Source organism: Labeo rohita, chromosome 17 (genome assembly GCF_022985175.1).
Source record: "Labeo rohita strain BAU-BD-2019 chromosome 17, IGBB_LRoh.1.0, whole genome shotgun sequence".
Lineage (NCBI taxonomy): Eukaryota > Metazoa > Chordata > Actinopteri > Cypriniformes > Cyprinidae > Labeo > Labeo rohita.
The window spans coordinates 8,815,166-8,837,028 of record NC_066885.1 but is presented as its reverse complement, the minus strand read 5'-3'; the positions used below and the strand labels follow the sequence as shown (position 1 = coordinate 8,837,028).

The 21,863-nt window shown below is 33.4% G+C and overlaps 1 protein-coding gene across 1 annotated transcript in view; it reads left to right on the top strand.

The window, feature by feature from the left end:
* Positions 1–4,314: 4,314 nt before the first annotated feature.
* daam1a (dishevelled associated activator of morphogenesis 1a) overlaps positions 4,315–21,863 on the top strand; it is a 67,858-nt gene continuing 50,309 nt past the window's right edge. The window contains exon 1 of the mRNA XM_051134129.1: positions 4,315–4,419. The gene's annotated coding sequence lies outside the window, so the exon portion shown is untranslated. The remainder of the gene's footprint in view (positions 4,420–21,863) is intronic.

Here is a 21,863-nt window from a genome sequence, read left to right as displayed (position 1 = left end):
AATGTGGAATTGCAAGAAATAAACTTGCAATTCTGAGAAAAAAAGAACAATTGTGAGATACAGACACAGAATTGTTAAAAAGAAGTCTAAATTGTGAGATTTTTTTTTTGGAATTCCTTTGTAGAAACAAACTTGTCACATTTCTCACAATTGTGTTTTCTTTTTTGGCAACTGCGAGTTCATACCTGATAATTCTAAGAAAAAAAGAACTGCAAAACGTAAACTCACAATTATGAGAAAAAAGTCAGAATTGTAAGAAACAAATCAGAATCGAGTTTAGAATTGTGAGGAAAAAGTCAGAATAGTGCAAAAGTCACATTTGTGAGATAAAAAGGCACAGTTACCTTTTTTATGTCCGAAATAATATGAGATTTTGTAACTAACGGAAACTTGCACATGCAACAGTAGAATGCAAACCGTTTTGTTTCCTAAGGCTGCTGTAAATGGACTTCATGATCCATGTAAATAGCGATAAAATTACCAAGTACTTTGTCATGTGATTGGAAAAAGGCAGGTAATTGTGTTAGAACAAAGACTATGATTGTAGTAGCTACATTACATGCTTTATGGTGCACTGGGAATGCTGGGCAGCATGCAAGATACTTTACTGTGGTTAAGATATTGTACTCTTTCTGACATGAGCAATGTTCTTTTTGCATTGATTGATGATTGTTTGAAACGACTGCTATATGAGAATGTTTATCTAGTTATACATTATTGAGTAGCTTGAATAAGAGAACCTTTTAGGGAACCAGCTCTTTGTGGGTATAAAAGTTTCTGGCAAGATTAAACAGAAGTAAACGGCTTTACGATGAGAGTGCGTTGAAGCTTCTCACAGATTTCAGTCCTAAGGTTTAAATGCAGATCAAAGCCATGAGATTGATTTTGAGTCCCACCGAGGGCCCATAATCTGCTCTACTTCTGGCCCCTTTCATCTGTACTCTGGAGGTTGATTTCGGCTGAAACAAATACGACAGGAAGAGAAGCTTGTTGTTAAATACACAAGGCAATGATATACTGCAGGGGAAGTTACTGCTTGAAGTTAATGCCTTAGTAAGGAATATTTGTGCTGTCTGTGAGGAATTAAATGAATAAATGCTGTTCCAAACTCATATGATTTTATTTCTTCTGTGGACTCCAAAGCAGACAATCTTGGCTGCTCTTTTACATACAATGAAAGTGAAGGATGAGACTGTCACAGCTTAAAAAAGTTAAATTACTGCATTTTTTGTCAAGTAAATGCAGCCTTGGTGACCATATTAGAGGTTTCTTTAAAAAACACACTGATCCCAAATGTCTCAGTATAATTTGTTGTAATTTACAGAGATTTCCTAACAAATTATGCTCAGAATCAGTAATTACAGTGCTAGTTTAAGGGTCAAACAGGTGTTATATGGATAAATCATGTAATCCAGACAGAATCTGGATTGAATCCTTCTGGCTTAAGCAGTTTGAAAGAGCAGTTTGTTTTTGAGCTGCTTATGAAGAGAGCACACACTCATTCCCATTAGTTTCTGTGCAAGTAACGATATGCAGACCTGGGCTGCTTAAATATTTACACACCTCTAATACTCTCGGTCTAGTCCTTAGAAGTGCTGCCCTCTCTATACATTAAACAGACTGTCCTTCCAACCATGACGGCTCTAGTCTGGCGTACTGACTCTGAACAGCTTTGGCTTCTGAAAAGACATTTACAGACTGCCAAGACAATGAGGCACGTCGAAAGCCAAGTTACGTGTCCTTAGTGAGTTTTTAGGACTAAAGATCTGTTGCCAAAATAGCTGAAGGAGAGATAGCGATTAGGTACAGTTGTAGCAGGGAGTGGAGACAGAAACAGTGGGACAGGAATTCTGTTGAAATGAAAATAGAAATAAAACGTGGAAAGTTTGCATAGGTAAGTGAGAACAGAGAACTGTGTTCTTATTCTGGTCGTCATAGTGACAACATCAAGATTTAATCATAGTTACTTTCCTGCATGTTAATGAAGACTGTAAAAGCTATACAAGCTTGACTTTATGTAGCTCCGCCCCTTTTCGGCGCTGCGCTCGTTGTCTTCTGTCTTCTGTTTGTATTTCCACTGCATGCATTACAAAAACGGAAGTTAAAAGACAAAACGCTAGGCTGCGCACTTGTTTTTCTGACACGACACATTAGGTCTATCAATCTTATTTTTCCCATAAGAGCGGACACAGCCAATGGGTCTGGCTTCTTGTCCAAAACAGCTTGTTTTGCTGCTTGATATTGCAAATTGGTGGGTCTTACTGTGATATTTTAATGTATTATCTTAATAATAAACACACTGGTTTGTAGTGCAAAGAGTTTTAGCGTTTACTGCATGTTGTTATTCTTCTCTATTTCCCTATGGCAGCTAATGAACCGGAAGTCTTGCCCATAGGCTTATTTCCCCAATGAAGAATAAGGTGGATAGTAGCAATACCTTGAGACACTATGCTAACAGTGTAAAAAAACATCTATGAAATAGGAAATATTCTTATGAAACTTTGACAAGTTAATACTTATTATTATTACAGTATTTGCCCACAAATGCTTAAAAAGTAATATACCACATAATAATAATAATAATACACACACATTGTATTATAACATTTACAAAGGACATATAGTAATAATAATTATAACAATAATAATAAACAATAAGACAACAATATAATTAAAAATAATAATCAAGAATTGATTCTCATGTTCAGAGTTATAAACTTTGATGAGCCCTATTTTTAATCATTGATTCCTGGAAATAAATTAGAGCAGGCAGTATTTTGGCTATTGTACTGTATTTTGTGAATTAAAATTTGATCATGGGTTAGTGTGGCCCCATGGCCCAATCTCCATCACCAGCTGCTGCCATGTCTATAATTCCACCAGACAGCCCACCATGTACAATCATTCCCATAATCCTCTGTAAGTCTGTCTGTGGCCTGCTTTTGCCTAAATAAATCCTATGGATCTCTTTCCTCAATTGCTTTTAAGTGCAGTGAGTGTTACATTGAGCCTCACGTGACGTATACAAAGTATTTTGGGCAAGTCTGCTAATGGAACATCAGTTTGCAATTGTTACTTAATGCATATAACATATAATGAGTAATGTCCATTTGTATTATTTTATGTGCAAAGATCTTTACATCTTGACTCATTGCACTGCCATGCTTTTAATCACTGCATGTGAATTTACATCTTATTGTATAAAAACAGGGCTCTATGCGTACTTTTCTGTTTAGGAGCACAGTCAGAAATTTCAGGAGCACCTTCTAATCAATATTCAAAAAAGTGGCCTTCCCATTACAAGATGATATTTGACTCCTTAAAATGATTTACAGGGGAATTTTGTTTTTACCTTATAATGGCACTTTTATAATTTTATTAAAAGTATGTCATCTTTTGTCAGATTTTTAAAAAATTATATTGTATAAGATTTTTAAGATACTAATTAAAACAATAGAATAAGAACAAGTAGTAAAAGAAAAAGTTACCAATCAAAAGAAATCAGTATTGAAAAAATTAATTTGGTGGCACAGAAGAACACAAAAGTGGCTTGTGTGTGTATTTTCAGATGTTTAATGAGGCTCAGAGTGCAATGAGTGCAATTAAATGAATAAATTCATGTTGAGATTAATGTTTCAATTATAATATTTTGAATATAGAAAAATTAACTGATTTAAATACCTGAAAAGATACTTTAAAAATAAAAAAAAACCTGCCAGTGGGTGGCGGCAAGTCACTGATTTAATTACTGAATCATTCATTCATTTGATTAGTTCGAACATCTGATTCACTCAAGTGAAGAGTTTCTTCTTCAAGTGAAGAAACCTTTGATGCTCCCCTCAGCGCAGACACAAATATGCTGATTGGGTCAGTCGCACTGGTGCTCCTAAATATTTTATCATAGTCGCACACAGTAGTTTTCAGTCTAAAAAGTAACATTTGCTTGCTAATTAGTGTTTATTATGTTAATGGTACCATGATTGTGTGTTCCTATGAACTAATGTGGTGTTTATCTACTCAAATCCACTCTTGAAATTTGCCAAGACTTCCACCAATGAAAAGCATATTGTAAGAGAAATTATTGTAGCAACCCCATGTTACAGAATGGAAAAGAAAGCGAGATCTGTGACCACACCAGAATTATTCATTTTTGCCCTGACATTTCTAAAAACAGACTAAGGAGTTGTTTTTGTGTCCACCGCTTGTGGCATTTTCTCTTACCCACGTTTTCCAAACAACATTACTACATTTCCCATATAAAGATGCGCCCCCAACGCTTGCGCAGGCGCACTGACGTCAAGCCCCGAAGCCTAAAAAGGATGACGTCACCTGCCTGTCGGATCGTGCTGTATTGTTGCACAGGGGAATGAGAGCGCACGAGTCCAGAGCGTTCGCGGGGAGGATGGGACTGTTTACAAGGTAAGTTCTCAATCTCAGACCTCAAACTGACAGCTACATGACACGTCGAGAAAAACAAACAGTATGAATACAGCCGACTTCGGACTTCTTTTGAAGTGATTTGGCTTTAAAGGGTGGGACGTAGAGATGCAGGCAAAATCGGTGCTTCAATAGACGAATGATTCTCGTCTGATTTAAAAAACAAATGAAACACATTTGTTTTCATTTTCGCTACGTTTGTTTGTATTCAAACCCTGTCTGTTTGTGATTATTCCATCGCTTTGATCTAGTTCACTTCAGAAACGGCACTTCGTAGTGTTTCTCTTTAGTCCACTTACCAACTCGTGACAGTTTGATACAATGTTGCCATTTAAAACTCATTTACATGCTCGATTTACGTCAGTTTAATTCAGACAGTAGTTGTCACTGTTTTACCAGATGTTTTGCCACAGTTCATGAAGGACAAAGAGAAGTTAATGATTAACCAAATGAAGATCTGCTTTTCATGCGCTGCAGTAGAAATGTTGAAAAAAGTGTTTCTTTTGATGCTAATTGTGGTTTGATAATAAAATATTTTACAGAGTAAAACTTAAAGATTATCAGGAGCAAGATGGTGTTCATTCACAACAGAAGTATGCACTAAGTGTAGTGCAATGGAGCAAAGCGATTGTTAGTTACTTGTGGTCTTGATGGAGTATGCATTGGTTTTTGGCGCATGTGTTGTAGTTTTTTTTCTTCTGTAATAAGCCTGATATTGTGGTTGTTAAGGACAAAACTGAGGCCATGGTGTTCTTTGGAACGTGATCTGATTCAGGACCCTATGAGTTTGTTTGGCATTTGGTCTGCTAGATCTGATACGTTTGTGTTCTCCTAAAAATAGAGGGTATGCTCTCACATCACGATTTGGTCAGTTACCTGGATTGGCGATACTCAGATGTAAACAACAGCATGGGTTGCATGGTAAATGTACTACCGAATATGTTGTTCTGCTAATTTATCCTGTCTAAACCACAGAAAAACATAGAACCTGCTAAATCATATAGAGAAGGACTTAGTAAGCAGAAAAGGGTGCAATATTTTGACAGACTAAAGTTAATGGGTGGTAAAGATGCAGACAAGCAGTATTATTTAGGATATTTGGCTTATATTTCACCTGCCTGACCGGAAATTTTTGGAACAAACATGAATGGACCCTTTTCACAAGCCTGTGATGACGCATTTTAATGTTGTCCATGTTGTCAAGATTATTACCCTTGGAAATCCTGGTTTAGTTTGGCCAACCACAAACGCCTTTTGTTCTAGATTTGTTATAACTTTTGGCAGTCTATAGTACTCCAAATGTTTTTTCCAGTTCGACCGATTAGTACAGCCCAAACATGACAATAATTGACCATTTTAAGCAGTGATAATCAGAAAAATATGCGAGTTTTTTCGATTCAGTGGCATTGTTTTTTGTTCAGTGCTGCCAATATGTCCGATTAATGATGGGATGAACACTCTTTAGTCAAAGTTAACTTTTAATAGATGCATGCATCTGAACTTCACCTTACTTTTTTGGAAAATGAAGCTAAATATTGCTACCGTCCACATTTGGTCAAGTTAAAGAAATAGTTTACCCAAAAATGAAACTTTGCCAAACATTTATTTAATGTCAGTCCATTCAAGATGTAGATGAATTCGTTTCCTCATCAGAACAGATTTGGAGACATTTAGCATTACATCACTTGCTCAGCAGTGGATCCTCAGTGAATTGGTGCTGTCAGAATGAGAGTGCAAACAGCTGATAAAAACATCACTATAAACCACAAATAATCCACATGACTCCAGGCCATTGTCTTGTGCAGCGTAAAACTGTGTGTTTATAAGAACCCAATCCATCATTAAAGAGTTTTAACTAAACCGTTGCTTCTGACTAAAGTACTCTCATTCTGACGGCACCCATTTACTGCAAAGGATCCACTGGTGATTAAGTGATGTTGACGAAATGCTAAATTTCTCCAAATCTGTTCTGATGAAGAAACAAACGTATTTTGGATGACCTGAGGGTGAGAAAACTTTCAGCAAAATTTCATTTTGTGGTGAATTATTTTTTTAAATCTTCTCCCTGATTTCAACTTTCTTTTTTGGAAAATTAATTAAAAGTATTGCTGCTATCCAAGTTTTTGTCCAGTAAAAGAAATGGTTTACCCAAAAATTAAAATTTGCCTGTCCATTCAAGATGTAGATGAATTTGTTTCATCATCAGAACAGATTTTTTTAGACATTTAGCATTACATTACTTTCTCACCTGTGGATGCACAGTCAATGGGTGCCGTCACAATGAAAGTCCAAACAGCTGATAAAAACTTCACTATGAACCACAAATAACCCACACGGCTCCAGTCCATCAATTAATCCAGTCCAAGAAACAAATGTATTTTGGATGACCTGAGGGTAAGTAAACTTTCAGCAAAATGTCATTTTGGGGAAATTATTCCTTTAAATCTTCTCCCTGATTCCAACTTTTTCTTTTTTGGAAAATGAATTAAACGTATTGCTACTATCCAAGTTTTTGTCCAGTGAAAGGAATAGTTTATTCCAAAATGAAAATTTGCAGGTCCATTCATGATGTAGATTAATTTGTTTCTTTATCAGAACAGATTTAGCATTACACTACTTGCTCACCTGTGGATGCACAGTCAATGGGTGCCGTCACAATGAAAGTCCAAACAGCTGATAAAAACATCACTATGAACCACAAATAACCCACACGACTCCAGTCCATCAATTAATCCAGTCAATCAACAGATCCATCATTAAAGCGTTTTAACTTTAAACCGTTGCTTCTTGCTAAAATACTCTCATTCTGACGGCACCCATTCACTGCAAATGATCCACTGGTGAGCAAGTGATGTTGACGAAATGCAAAATTTTTCCAAATCTGTTCTGATAAAGAAACATGTATTTTGGATGACCTGAGGGTGAGTAAACTTTCAGCAAAATGTCATTTTGGGGAAAATTATTCCTTTAAATCTTCTCCCTGATTCCAACTTTTTCTTTTTTGGAAAATGAATTAAACGTATTGCTACTATCCAAGTTTTTGTCCAGTGAAAGGAATAGTTTATTCCAAAATGAAAATTTGCAGGTCCATTCATGATGTAGATTAATTTGTTTCTTTATCAGAACAGATTTGGACACATTTAGCATTACACTACTTGCTCACCTGTGGATGCACAGTCAATGGGTGCCGTCACAATGAAAATCCAAACAGCTGATAAAAACATCACTATGAACCACAAATAACCCACACGACTCCAGTCCATCAATTAATCCAGTCCATCAACAAATCCATCATTAAAGCGTTTTAACTTTAAACCATTGCTTCTTGCTAAAATACTCTCATTCTGACGGCACCCATTCACTGCGAAGGATCCACTGGTGAGCAAGTGATGTTGACGAAATGCAAAATTTTTCCAAATCTGTTCTGATGAAGAAACATGTATTTTGGATGACCTGAGGGAGAGTAAACTTTCAGCAGAGTGTCATTTTGGGGAAAATTATTCCTTTAAATTTTCTCACTGATTCCAACTTTCTTTCTTTTTTGGAAAATGAATTAAAAGTATTACTACTATCCAAGTTTTTGTCCAGTGAAAGGAATAGTTTATTCCAAAATGAAAATTTGCAGGTCCATTCATGATGAAGATGAATTTTTTTCTTAATCAGAACAGATTTGGAGACATTTAGCATTACATCACTTGCTCACCAGTGGATGCTCGGTGAGTGGGTGCAGTCAAAATGTGAGTCCAAACAGCTGATAAAACATCACTATAAAACACAAGTAATCCACATGACTCCAGTCCATTAGTTATTGTCTTGTGAAGTGAAAAGCTGTGTATTTATAAGAAACAAATCTGTCATTAAACTGTTTTAACTTTAAACCGTTGCTTCTGGCTAAAGTATTCTTATTCCGACGGCGCCCATTCACTGCAAAGTATCCATTGGTGAGCAAGTGATTTTGATGCAATGCTAAATTTCTCCAAATCTGTTCTGATGAAGATACAAACTTATCTTGGATGACCTGAGGGTCAGTAAACTCTTAGCTAAATTTAATTTCTGGATGAACTATTCCTTTAAATCTTCTCCGTGCTTCCAACTTCCTTCCTTCAAAAAGAAATATGTAAATTTGGCAAAAAAAAAACTGCTTGCTGTCAAAATGAGAGTGCAAACAGTTGATTAAAAACATCACTATAAACCACAAATAATCCACATGACTCCAGGCCATTGTCTTGTGACGCGTAAAACTGTGTGTTTATAAGAAACAAATCCGTCATTGAAGAGTTTTAACTTTAAACCATTGCTTCTGACTAAAGTACTCTCATTCTGACGGCACCCATTCACTGCAAAGGATCCACTGGTGAACAAGTGATGTTGACGAAATGCAAAATTTTTCCAAATCTGTTCTGATGAAGAAACAAATGTATTTTGGATGACCTGAGGGTGAGTAAACTTTCAGCAAAATGTCATTTTGGGGAAATTATTCCTTTAAATCTTCTCCCTGATTCCAACTTTCTTTCTTTTTTGGAAAATGAATTAAACGTATTGCTACTATCCAAGTTTTTGTCCAGTGAAAGGAATAGTTTATTCCAAAATGAAAATTTGCAGGTCCATTCATGATGTAGATTAATTTGTTTCTTTATCAGAACAGATTTGGACACATTTAGCATTACACTACTTGCTCACCTGTGGATGCACAGTCAATGGGTGCCGTCACAATGAAAATCCAAACAGCTGATAAAAACATCACTATAAACCACAAATAACCCACACGACTCCAGTCCATCAACAAATCCATTATTAAAGCGTTTTAACTCTAAACCGTTGCTTCTTACTAAAATACTCTCATTCTGACGGCACCCATTCACTGCAAAGGATCCACTGGTGAGCAAGCGATGTTGACGAAATGCAAAATTTTTCCAAATCTGTTCTGATGAAGAAACATGTATTTTGGATGACCTGAGGGCGAGTAAACTTTCAGCAAAGTGTCATTTTGGGGAAAATTATTCCTTTAAATCTTCTCACTGATTCCAACTTTCTTTCTTTTTTGGAAAATGAATTAAAAGTATTACTACTATCCAAGTTTTTGTCCAGTGAAAGGAATAGTTTATTCCAAAATGAAAAATTGCCAGTCCATTCATGATGTAGATGAATTTTTTTCTTAATCAGAACAGATTTGGAGACATTTAGCATTACATCACTTGCTCACCAGTGGATGCTCGGTGAATGGGTGCCGTCAAAATGTGAGTCCAAACAGCTGATAAAACATCACTATAAACCACAAGTAATCCACATGACTCCAGTCCATTAATTATTGTCTTGTGAAGTGAAAAGCTGTGTATTTATAAGAAACAAATCTGTCATTAAATTCTTTTAACTTTAAACCGTTGCTTCTGGCTAAAGTATTCTTATTCCGACGGCGCCCATTCACTGCAAAGTATCCATTGGTGAGCAAGTGATTTTGATGCAATGCTAAATTTCTCCAAATCTGTTCTGATGAAGATACAAACTTATCTTGGATGACCTGAGGGTGACCTCTTAGCAAAATAAAATTTAATTTCTGGATGAACTATTCCTTTAAATCTTCTCCGTGCTTCCAACTTCCTTCCTTCAAAAAGAAATATGTCAATTTGGCCAAAAAAACTGCTTGTTAAGCAATTTCATGGAGTCTTTTGCATGCTGTAGCTTTACCGCAAAGATCACAGACTGATACTGAAGTTGTGTGGGGTCTGTTTTTTGATGATTTGGATGATTAAAATAATCCTCTTGGGATTTGAGTGATAATATTTTCTCCTTTGTCATTCATTTCACTCTGTAACGTCTGCACGCAATCCACCTCAACATTTTAAATTATTGCAATAACAAGCAGTTATAACATTCTTCCATGATCAAACTCACAAGCACAGACTTGCAGTGACAGTGTAAGTATTAAAGTGCAGAAGAGTCTCCGACCGAAATTGCTGCTCGCTCATGGATGTAATGCAGTTCGTTCGCATCGAAAATCATTGCCACATTCCTTTATATCCACGACAGCTCATCCGGGGCCGTTTGACCTTATTAATTTGTTGCACCGTGCTGTGTTCAGCGTCTCTCGTTTAGTCACACCTCTAGTGCTTAAAATGCTGGGCGATAAGCCAAATCCCTCCAGCATGGTCCAGAATTCCTGCCTGCGGTCCCGGCCCTTGGTCTTTCTTTTTTTTGGGGAGAGAGTTGATAGTTTATGTGAAGGGTGTGTGTGTCGTGCACAGCAACGAGAGTTTGTTTTGCCTAATTGGGGAGGCTGGTAGAGATGCTGACATTAGACGTGTGGGAGATGTCTTTAATTACAGAGGTGGGGTCACGTCGACACATCTGCAGTATCTCAGTGCTAGAGAATGCCAAAGTAGCGCCAAGACACGATACCGGGACTTCTTTCAGAGTGCAACCGATACCAGACGCAAGACTCCACCCTCCCATGAGCTAATTTGCTTGAGTGTTTTTTTTAGATTTGAAGTAGTGTTTATGTGTCATTTCGGTGTCTCGTGTGCGCATAATGTTATGATGAAATATGCTGTAAATAGAAAGATGTGTAATAGGCTGCCTTTTTGGGATTTGCAGCTGGTTTGCTTTTGCTGTAAGAATTGAAAATAAGAGAAGGACGAGTCGGTTTGGATATTCTGGTCTGATAATCACATGCTCGTGTTGCTTTGATAAGATAGGGAAAGCGTAATCTTGTTTCAAGTTTGAAGACAGCACCCAAAACCCTCAAGCCCATGACAACCTCTCTGTTGTATCCATGGCAACAGAGATGTCTTTAAAGCACTGTGAAGGATGTCTCTAGTTTGTCTAAAGTGCAATGCTGTACACCTTTTATTGTTATTTTGTCAGTTTGATTGATTGAGTTGAGTTCTACAGTAGGTAACTTTAAATGATTGATGGATCTTATTTTAAAAACGAATGTTTCATGACAGTAAAGCACAATTTCTTCTCAGATTTCATTACATTATTGCAAAAAAACACCCTCTTTCTCATTAATTTAATTTCATTTAATATTTTTTTATAAAAAAAATGGGGGTGAGGAAAATATATTGTAAAATATATAGTATAATATAATATTTTATTATAAAAACAATATATTATACATGTTTGCATTATGCTGTATAAAGCACAGATGATTATATTTATTTATTTATAATAATTTATATATTTATTTATGTATTTATTTGTTTATAATAATTAGTGATTACAACATTTTATTTTATATTTATTATTTATTATTTTTATTTTTATTATAAAAATATTTATGAAATATATTAGAATATTATCATTTCGTTATGCTGTATAAGTCACAGGTGATTATATTCAATTAATTCTATTTTAATCATTGGTGATTTGTACAGCATTTTATTTTATTTTTATTCTATTATAAAAACAATGTATTGTGCTGCATTTTATTTTTGTTTTGTTATAAAACAATATATTATACAATTTTGGAATATTGGAATATTATCATTGCATTATGCTGTATAAATCACAGATGATTATATTTGTTTATTTATAATAATTTATATATTTATTTGTATATTTATTTATAATAATTGGTGATTTTTACAACATTTTATTTTATATTTATTATTTTAATTATTTTATTTTTATTATAAATATATTAGAATATTATCACTGCATTGTGCTGCTTTTTATTTTATTTTTATTATAAAACAATATATTATACAATTTTGGAATATTATCATTGCATTACGCTGTATAAATCACAGACGATTATATGCATTTAAATCTATTATAATCATTGGTGATTTGTACAGCATTTTATTTTATTTTTATTTTATTATAAAATAATATATTCTAAAATATTATATTAGAATATTATCATTGCATTATGTTGTATAAATAACAGATGATTCATTTGATTAAATCTATTATAATCATTGTTGATTTTACAGAATTTTATTTTATTTTATTTCTTTTTTATTTTATTTTATTTTATTATAAAACCAATATATTATAAAATATATTAGAATATTATCATTGCATTATGCTGTGAAAATTACAGATGATTATATTTGATTAAATTTATGATTTATTAAATGATTTATACAGCATAATGCAATGATAATATTCTATTTTTTTTTTTTTAATTTCATTTCATATTATTAATTTATCCATAGTTTATACATAATAATATCCATAATGCTTTTTTATATTCTAAATTAGAATTTATACATTACAATTACAGTTTTATTTATTTATTTATTTGGTTTTTTGTTTACTTGGGCTCGATAGATCCATTGCAATTTTTTTTTTGACTTAGTGGTTAAATATGACCAATATTTTCATTTCACTAATTTCAGTTTCATTTTGAGCAAACTTTATATGTTGTCACTGTAAAAACACCTTCTGTTAGTTTTTCTTTCGATCTGCTTTATCAGTGACGTTGTGATTGTTCTTCAGTATTGGTGGCAGCCTCTTCTTCATCAGGTTGTATTTGACTTGTACTGCACTGCACAAGCCTGCAGAAGTAGTCGACTGTGTATGTATGTGTGTGTGTGTTTTGTGTGTGGATGTGCCTCAGGGTTTGTGTGCCTCGGATAAAGGAGGTGTTCTGGGAGGCCTATCCCAGCTCTGTCCAGTGTAGTGGAACAAAAGCCCAGTGTAGCTGTTTAAATTTGCTATTCTCTCCTGGATAAAACTCGGACAATGCTCTGATCTCATGTTATTCATGTTACAGTCTTGCTTGGTACCCCGGTGTTCCAACAAGCATTGGTAGGGGGCTCTCAGCATGGGCAGGGCACACAAATACCATTGAACTGGTCCATCCTGCAGGTTCCGGTAGTATCAAGCATTGTCACGGCTCATGGCGTCCTGTTACGACATATAACTGACGCAAGAGCTATGGTGACATTCCTTAATGGAGATCAACTAAGTGTCTGCCTTTGACGATACAGTTCTGTTTGAGTGGTATTCATGAAGGTTCCTTGCTGTATAAGTACTTCCAGATACAGTATGTAGACTTTGAGCTTGACAGAGGGTGGAATGGTGCCAGTTTAGATAAACAAAATCCAAAGCCATTTCCAAATTAGGCCATAATGGCATTGGCAAGGGTCAATCCAATATATACACAGTACAGGTGTAGGCATGTAATATGTCATATTATACAATTCAGCCATGAAGCTATTCACAGTATTTTGCTTTTGTAAAAAAGAAGTTTAATACTGAATTATTATTCAAGTCGAATTTTCTGATGCCACAAACCCTCAAATATCATGATCCCTTTGTGAGTGAATCAATTTAGTACAAAGGCAGCTATATATTTTATGTTTAAAGATCCACTTATTTTATTTTATTTATTTTTCGGTGGGAACAGCTGAAAATAAGAGTGTTTTATTTCTCTTTTCCCACCCTATTTTCTTTTCTTTTTTCCAACTTTTTTGATCCATTGAAGTTTTATTTTATTGTTTTATTTTATTTTATTGGATGTTACTCTTGTGAGTCACTCACTTAAAATAAAAATATAAAAGCAGCTATATATTTCATGCTTAAAGATCTAATAATATGATTATTATTTATTTTATTTTATTTTATTAATCTTCTGTTGGAGCAGTTGAAAATAAGTTTTATTTTCTCTTTCTTTATTTTCTCACTTTTTTGATCCCTTGCATAAGCAGCTGAAACTGCGCTTTATTTTATTATTTTATTTTATTTTATTTTATTTTATTCTTTGGTGGGAGCAGCTGAAAATAAGTGTTTTTTTTATTACTCTTTTTTCTTTTCTTTTTCTTTTTTCCCTTTTTCTCACTTTTTGATCCATTGCAGTTTTATTTTATTGTATTTTATTGTGATTTATTTTATTTTATTGGATGTTACCCTTGTGAGTCACTTACTTAAAATAAAAATATAAAAGCAGCTATACATTTCATGCTTATTTTATTTTATTTTATTTTAATTTGATTTTATTTTTTAAATATTTTGTGGGAGCAGTTGAAAATAAACGTTCTTTTTTATAATATTCTTTTTTTCCTTATTTTATTTTATTTTATTTTATTTTATCTTCTGTGGGAGCGGTTGAACATAAGTTTTATTTTTCTATTTTCCAACCTTTTTTCTTTCCCCTTTTCACTTTTTTGATCCATTGAAAAAAGCCAAAACTGAAATTTAATTTTTAATTTTATTTAATTTAATTTAATTTAGTTTAATTTTTATTATTTATTTTTTATTGGATGATACCCTTGTGAGTTTTTTTATTTTTTTATTTTTTATCTTCTGTGGGAGCAGTTGAAAAAAAGTTTATTTTTCTTTTTTCCACCCTTTTTTATTTTTCTTTTCACATTTTTGATCCATTGCAAGAGCAGCCGAAATTTTATTTTATTTTATTTTATTTTATTTTATTTTATTTTATTTTATTTTATTTTATTTTATTTTATTTTATTTTATTTTATTTTATATTTATATTTATATTTATTTTTATTTTTATTTTTATTGTTATTTATAAAATCTTCTGTGGGAGCAGTTGAAATAAGAGTTTTATTTTTCTTTTTAAAAACCTTTTTGCTTTTTCCTTTCTTAACTTTCTTTTGATCCATTGCAAAATAGCGAAACAGAGATTTTTTTTTTTTAATTTTATTTTATGCACTTTTTTTCTAACCAGTTTGAAAACCCCTTCCTTTAACCTCACTGACACACGTGAAGGCGTGACACATTTATTCTACACAGAGTGGGCTTTAACTAATGGCTTCACCAGATGGAGAAGGTGGTGGGCCAACAGCCATTGTCCTTTGAATCTACATCAGAGGCTCGAGTAGTTTACCGAAGCAACAGAAACGACGTAGCCTTGAACTCCACGTGCACCAGGAAGACCGGCCGACAATTAATACGCTTGGGGATTGAAACAAAGCAGTTTTGGAGGTCATTGTATTTAAGAACTGAGGGCGCTAGGTAGCTTTGCAGAAGGGAATGCCTGCGACCTGCCAGCGTTAACTAAACATTTCAGTGGGCCATGAAATGTGTGCAAATGTGGGTTTAGCCTAAGTGGAAATGCAAGTTCTCAACAAGACCGCTGAGGCTGAAAATGCAATCAAGTCTGAAGGTCTCTAATTGGCTCTGGGTTGGTGCCGGGACATGCGGTAGGGTGTTTCCAAACAGTAGCCAGTGGCAGTGTGATTCTTGGGGGGGAATTTTATTGCCCTTTTTGTTACCAGGGTGAACCAGTATGCTTCTTCGGGTTTGGCAATGACTGCAAGCCCTTCGGGGCGCACATTAGAGCAATAACGCTGGGGAAAACTGACTACATTTATCCTGCGGCGTGGAAGAAAGGCCACAGAGCTCTCAGCTTCATCCCCTCGACTACTGACAAAAGCGAGTCTGTTTGCGCCGCTGTTCCTGCCAGGACTATTTTTGAAAAAACAAACTATTTATTCACTTTCTGCTGTACTTAATGAGGCCGATAATAGTTGCGGCAGGGGTGGGGAATGCTGGGTCATGTCTCTAACTTAATTATTTCCATGTTAGCTACCACTAGCTGTCAGACTTGATGGCTAAATGGCGCTTGTCAACACTGGCTGTCATATGCAACTATATGTTTAAGGAAATCACAGATTGTTTCTAAAGGGCGAGGTTGTGAGTTGTCACCTTGAATTCATCCGCCTATGTGTGTGAGACACACCTAAAATGAAAGAAATATTTTCTTCGTAGACCAAAACATTGACTATAATGTCTATAAAACATCAGACCTTTCCTTTTTTTTCCTTTTCCCACTTTTTCTTTTCCTTTTCTTTTTTCCTTTTTTCTTTCACCTTTTTAATCCATTGCAAGAGCACCCAAAATTGCGTTTTTTGTTTTGTTTTGTTTTGTTTTGTTTTTTTTTGCTCCGAACATGCAAAAATTATTATTACTATTATTAATATTATTTTATTTATATAATTATTTATATAATTTAGCAATGAATAATAGCATTAATCTTTTGTGGGAGCATCTAAAAATAAGATTTTTCTTTTTCTTTTTCCCACCCTTTTTTCTTTTCCTTTTCTTTCACCTTTTCTTTTCTCTTTTTTGATCAACTGCAAAAGCAGCCAAAATTTTATTTTATTTTTTTATTATTTTATTTTATTTTGTTTTTAATCTTTTGTGGAAGCATCTAAAAAAAATACGATTTTTCTTTTTCTTTTTTCCACCCTTTTTTCTTTTCCTTTTCTTTCACCTTTTCTTTTTGATCCATTGCAAGAGCAGCCAAAATTTTATTTTATTTTATTTTATTTTATTTTATTTTTAGTCTTTTGTGGGAGCATCTAAAAAAAATACGATTTTTATTTTTCTTTTTTCCACCCTTTTTTCTTTTCCTTTTCTTTCACCTTTTCTTTTCAATCTATTGCAAGAGCAGCCAAAATTTTATTTTATTTAATTTTTTAAATTATTTTATTTATTTATTATTTTTTTTAATTTATTATATTTTTAATCTTTTGTGGGAGCATCTCAAAAAATAAGATTTTTCTTTTTCTTTTTTCCACCTTTTTTTTCCTTTTCTTTTACCTTTTCTTTCTGATCCATTGCAAGAGCAGCCAAAATTGTATTGTATTTTATTTTATTTTATTTTTAATCTTTTGTGGGAGCATCTAAAAAAAAAAGATTTTAATTTTTCTTTTTTCCACCCTTTTTTCATTTCCTTTTCTTTCACCTTTTCTTGTCAATATATTGCAAGTGCAGCCAAAATTTTATTTTATTTCATTTTATTTGCACCAAACATGCAAAAATTATTATTATTATTATTTTATATTAATTTAATTTTAGAATGAATAATAGCAATTGGTGCTGATATGACACTAAAATAAATATAGTTTAATTACAGTGGTCTTTTTAAATGTTTTATCATTAGCAGCATTTTGTTATATTTTTAAATGCACAAAATGTTTTTAAAAAGTCTTTTTTTAAACTTTATACTTAAAAAAAAAAATAATTACAATTTTCACCATTTAATGTTATTCTTATGATCCTTTTCTTTTGACTTGATCCATTGCACGAGCAGCTGAAAATGAGATTTGTATTTTATTTTATTTGTTTATTTATTTTTATACCACTAGCTGTCAGACTTGATGGCTAAATGGCGCTTGTTAACACTGGCTGTCATATGCAGCTATATGTTTAAAGAAATCACAGGTTGTTTCTAAAGGGCGAGGTTGTGAGTTGTCACACCTTAAATTCATCCGCCTATGTGTATGAGACACACCTAAAATGAAAAATTGTTTCCTTCATAGACCAAAACATTGACTATATCGTGCATAAAACATCAGACGTTTGACTTTCAAGAAAAAAAGCCCTGAACGGCTTTCTCTTTCTGACACATTTTTTTTATTAGAGTTTGATTTTGTCTGTTTGGACAGTGACTTTGTGCTTGTTTCTATTTTGAGGAAACAGGATATCCCTTCTTTTATGGCTGCAAAAGAGGTTTTTCGCTGTGTAATGAGTGGGTGTGTTGATATGACTCTTGCGTAAATGAAACGAGTGAGTGATTTCTCTTGGCCTTTTGTGACCTTTATATTTTTCCATGTTTCCAATTCTAATTCATTCAAGCCAAGCTTTTATCCATTCCATCATAAGAGGTTTTTGGCCAAGGGAGTGGTGATATTTCTTCACTCTGTTGCAGTATTTTGAAAGGAGCAGGGAGGTTGTTCTGGGATAATCTGGGTGAAGGTCAGTGGTGGGCGGTGGAATAACCCTCTTTGCTGTGGTCATGCTATTAACACTTTCCCATAGGCCCATGGGTCATGATGCACATCCTGTCATCAGGCACACCCACTTCTCACACCCATCTCTATACCTGACAGTAAGGGTGTGAGAAATCCCTTCAGAGAGGATACGGCTATATGTCTTCTATCTGAATGTTTACTCAAGACACGCCTTATGCTTGAAGAGTCAGATCAGGTTCCTTATCGTATGTATGTGTGTTCCAATCAGATTAAATGCTTTGCATTTTGCGCTGCACTGATAGAAGAAAGAAAGTGAAAACACTGAGTTTCCTCTTGTCAAAGTGTGGGAGTTCAGGTATGTTGAGGGGTAATTAAAGGCTATTTTATTTTATTTTATTTTATTTTATTATTTTGTTTTATTTAGCAAAGAATAGTAGCATTTGATGCTGATATGACAGTAAAATAAATATAGTTAAATTATTTTAAAATAATTTTGTAAATCTCTTTATAAAAGCTTTTTTTTCAATAATAAGCTGGTTTTTTTATTTTATTAATTTTTTTTTTTATATACCTTGGTTTTTGGCCATGGGAGTGGTGATATTTCTTCACTCTGTTGCGGTATTTTGAAAGGAGGAGGGTTCTGGGATAATCTGGGATAATAATTTTGTTAATTTGTTTTTCCTTTAAGATTATTTTATTTTATTTTATTTTATTTTTTATTAAACATGCAAAAATTATTTATTTTATTTATTTTATTTTGCAAAGAATAATAGCACTTGATGCTGATATGGCAGTGACTTAAATATTGTTAAATTACAGTGCTTACAAGGTAAGCATGTGAAAACATGGCAATTTTAATATCTCTTTTTTTTTCAATAATAAGCTGATTTTTCGTCATTGTTAGCTTTTTGTTGTATGTTTAAATGCACAAAATGTTTAAAAAACTTTGTTTTTTTTGTTGTAACTTTATTATAAAAAAATTAAAATTAATTTTCATCAAATCATTTATTTTTATTAATTTATTTTTTTCCTTTTCTTTCACTTTTTTTTATCCATTGCAAGAGCAGCCGAAATTGAGTATTTTACTTATTTATTTTTTATTTTATTTTATTTTATTTTATTTTATTTTATTTTATTTTATTTTATTTTATTTTATTTTATTTTGTTTTGTTTTGTTTATTTTTATTTATTTATTTATTTATTTATTTATTTATTTATTTATTTATTTATTGTTTTATCGTCTTTGGGAGCATCTAAAATTATGGATAAAAATACAGTTTTTCCCCCCACTCTTTTTTCTTCTTCTTTTCACTTTTTTGATCTATTGCAAAAATTTAAATAGCAAAAATCTACTGCAAAAAAACAACCAACATTTTTATTTTATTTTATTTTATTTTATTTTCACCAAACATGCAAATTTTATTTAAAAAAGCATTTGATGCTGACATGGCAGTAAAATAAATATAGTTACATCACAGTCCTTGCAAGGCAAGCATGTAAAACCTGGCAATTTTAAAATCTCTTTTTAAAAGCTTTTTTTAAAAATAATAATAATGTTTCATCATAATCAGCCTGATCTTGTATATTTAAATTCACAAAATGTGTTTTGAAACTTTGTCTTTTTTTAAATAACATTATACCTTATTAAACCTAATTTTCTTGTTGGAATAATTTTAATCAAAATCTAACACAACAGTGATGTCATAGTAATAGTGCATTCTGAATTGCAATTGATCTTTTCGCATATAGAATGTCATCGATACAGCATATGCACAGAAACCACATTATGTGTTGATGCACATCTGATAGAAAGCAAAATGTGTCTCTGTGGCATTTCAACCAATGCATTAACAAGCGTTCTTTTGTTGTTTTGACAGCAATGCTGTTTCCTTCAGGAAATGCAGTTGTAGTCAGTAAATCGAGATGTTCCCATATAGAACCATGTAGATGTTCTATTAAAAACGTTAATGTTATCAAAATTGGTATAGACTCTGACCTCAAATGTTAGATGTTGTTGTGCTGATGCAGAGAACTGAATGTATTTGTCCGCTCCACTGATGCAGAGAGCAAAGTTCACGATCAATAATTGCTGTCGACAGACATGCATTACCATTAGCAGTACCCACACTTCCTGTCGGTGACCCTAACCTGACCTCGGTGACCTGTGCTCAGCACAGAGGAGGAAAGAGCCAGATGCACTGGTTCGTGTCCTTTAAACAGAGGAAATCTGATCTTCTCTTGGAAACCAAGGCTTTCATTATTGCTTCCAAGTAGCATTCTGGGAAAATAATGGCATTTCATATCTGAAACAGAGTGCTTAAGGAATGCAACCAGACATTGTGTACGTGTTTTTGTGTGTGTCTGTGTACAAGAACACAGCCGATTGGATGATGGAGATCAATTGAGTGACGTTAACTAGTGATATGGGTGATGCTAACTGAATGATCAATCAGTGTTTGTTAAGACCAGACATCAGCTGTGTGACTGTCAGCTTAAGTCAACATGAAATGAAAACTGTATTGACTTATCGTGGATTATTTTAGCAGTGCACGTTATTTCGAGCTTGTGAATGTTAACCAATAAGCTAGCTGCTCAGTGTTGTTCAGTATCTATAACCTATATTGACAGCATTTTCTTCCAGGCTCTGTTTTGATATGAAGTGCTTATTTTCCACAATTTGATCCGTTCATTTTAACTCAAAAAAGCCATTACAAAAGTAAAATGTGTTGCAGATGCGGTATCATGTCAAATTGAATGTTTTTTGAAACTAGTATCAAAAACGCTTGATTTATTCATTTGCCTGAAAAGCCTGTGAGCTCATTAATGCTTTGCTAAAGAAAATATTCAGAAATATTTCCAAAAAATGGGAATAATCGCTAACATATTTGCAGTAAAGATGTTCTGTGACAGCTGTTTGGCTTTTTAATCGTTCTCTCCAGCTGTGTTTCTAAGCCAAAGGTTTGAAAACTGTTAATAGACAGAAGGCATTCAGAATCATGCTCATTTTAAATCAAGTCTTGCATAATCTGCTGTAACTTGTTTACTATCTTCACTGCACCCACTTGAACAAAAGCAAGCTTTATTTTTAGGCACGCAGAGAAAGCTAGTAAAGAAAACATCTTTATTTGTGTGGATTTGTACTGTGTTGGCAATAAAAGCTAGTTCAGTGTGTTTATAGATGGTTTAAAGTAAACAGTTTAAACTATTTTTGTCTTGTGTGGTGCTTGTTTTTGCGCAAAACTTGCTGTGTTATTTTAGTATAATATTTGTATTAGTGCTGTCAAATCGATTAATTGTGATTAATCACATCCAAAATGAAAGTTTATGTATACACAATATATATGTGTGTGTTATGTATATTAGAGCTGAAACGACTACTCAAGTAACTCGAATACAAAAATCATTGAGGCAAAATTTTTTGCCTCGAGGCTTCGTTTAGTCGATTTACTGTAACTACACAGGGAACACTGTGTTTCCCCACGGACCATTATTACTGACGCACAAACCGATAAACGCTGGACATATTTAACGCCGTAAATTAATGGTGGTTAGTTATGATGTCCCTAAGTTAGCTATGTTTTGTGAAAGACTAAGTGCCATTTATGCTGATTGTCTCATTTCTCTCTCTGTGACACAGAAACTTAGAAAGTTAGTGAATATCAAACGAAGAGTGCCTCAGCATGATTACAGATGTGATACTGATTTTATGCAACAGTTCATCAATAAACAAGAAGTTAATATTAGGAGACTTATGTTTTA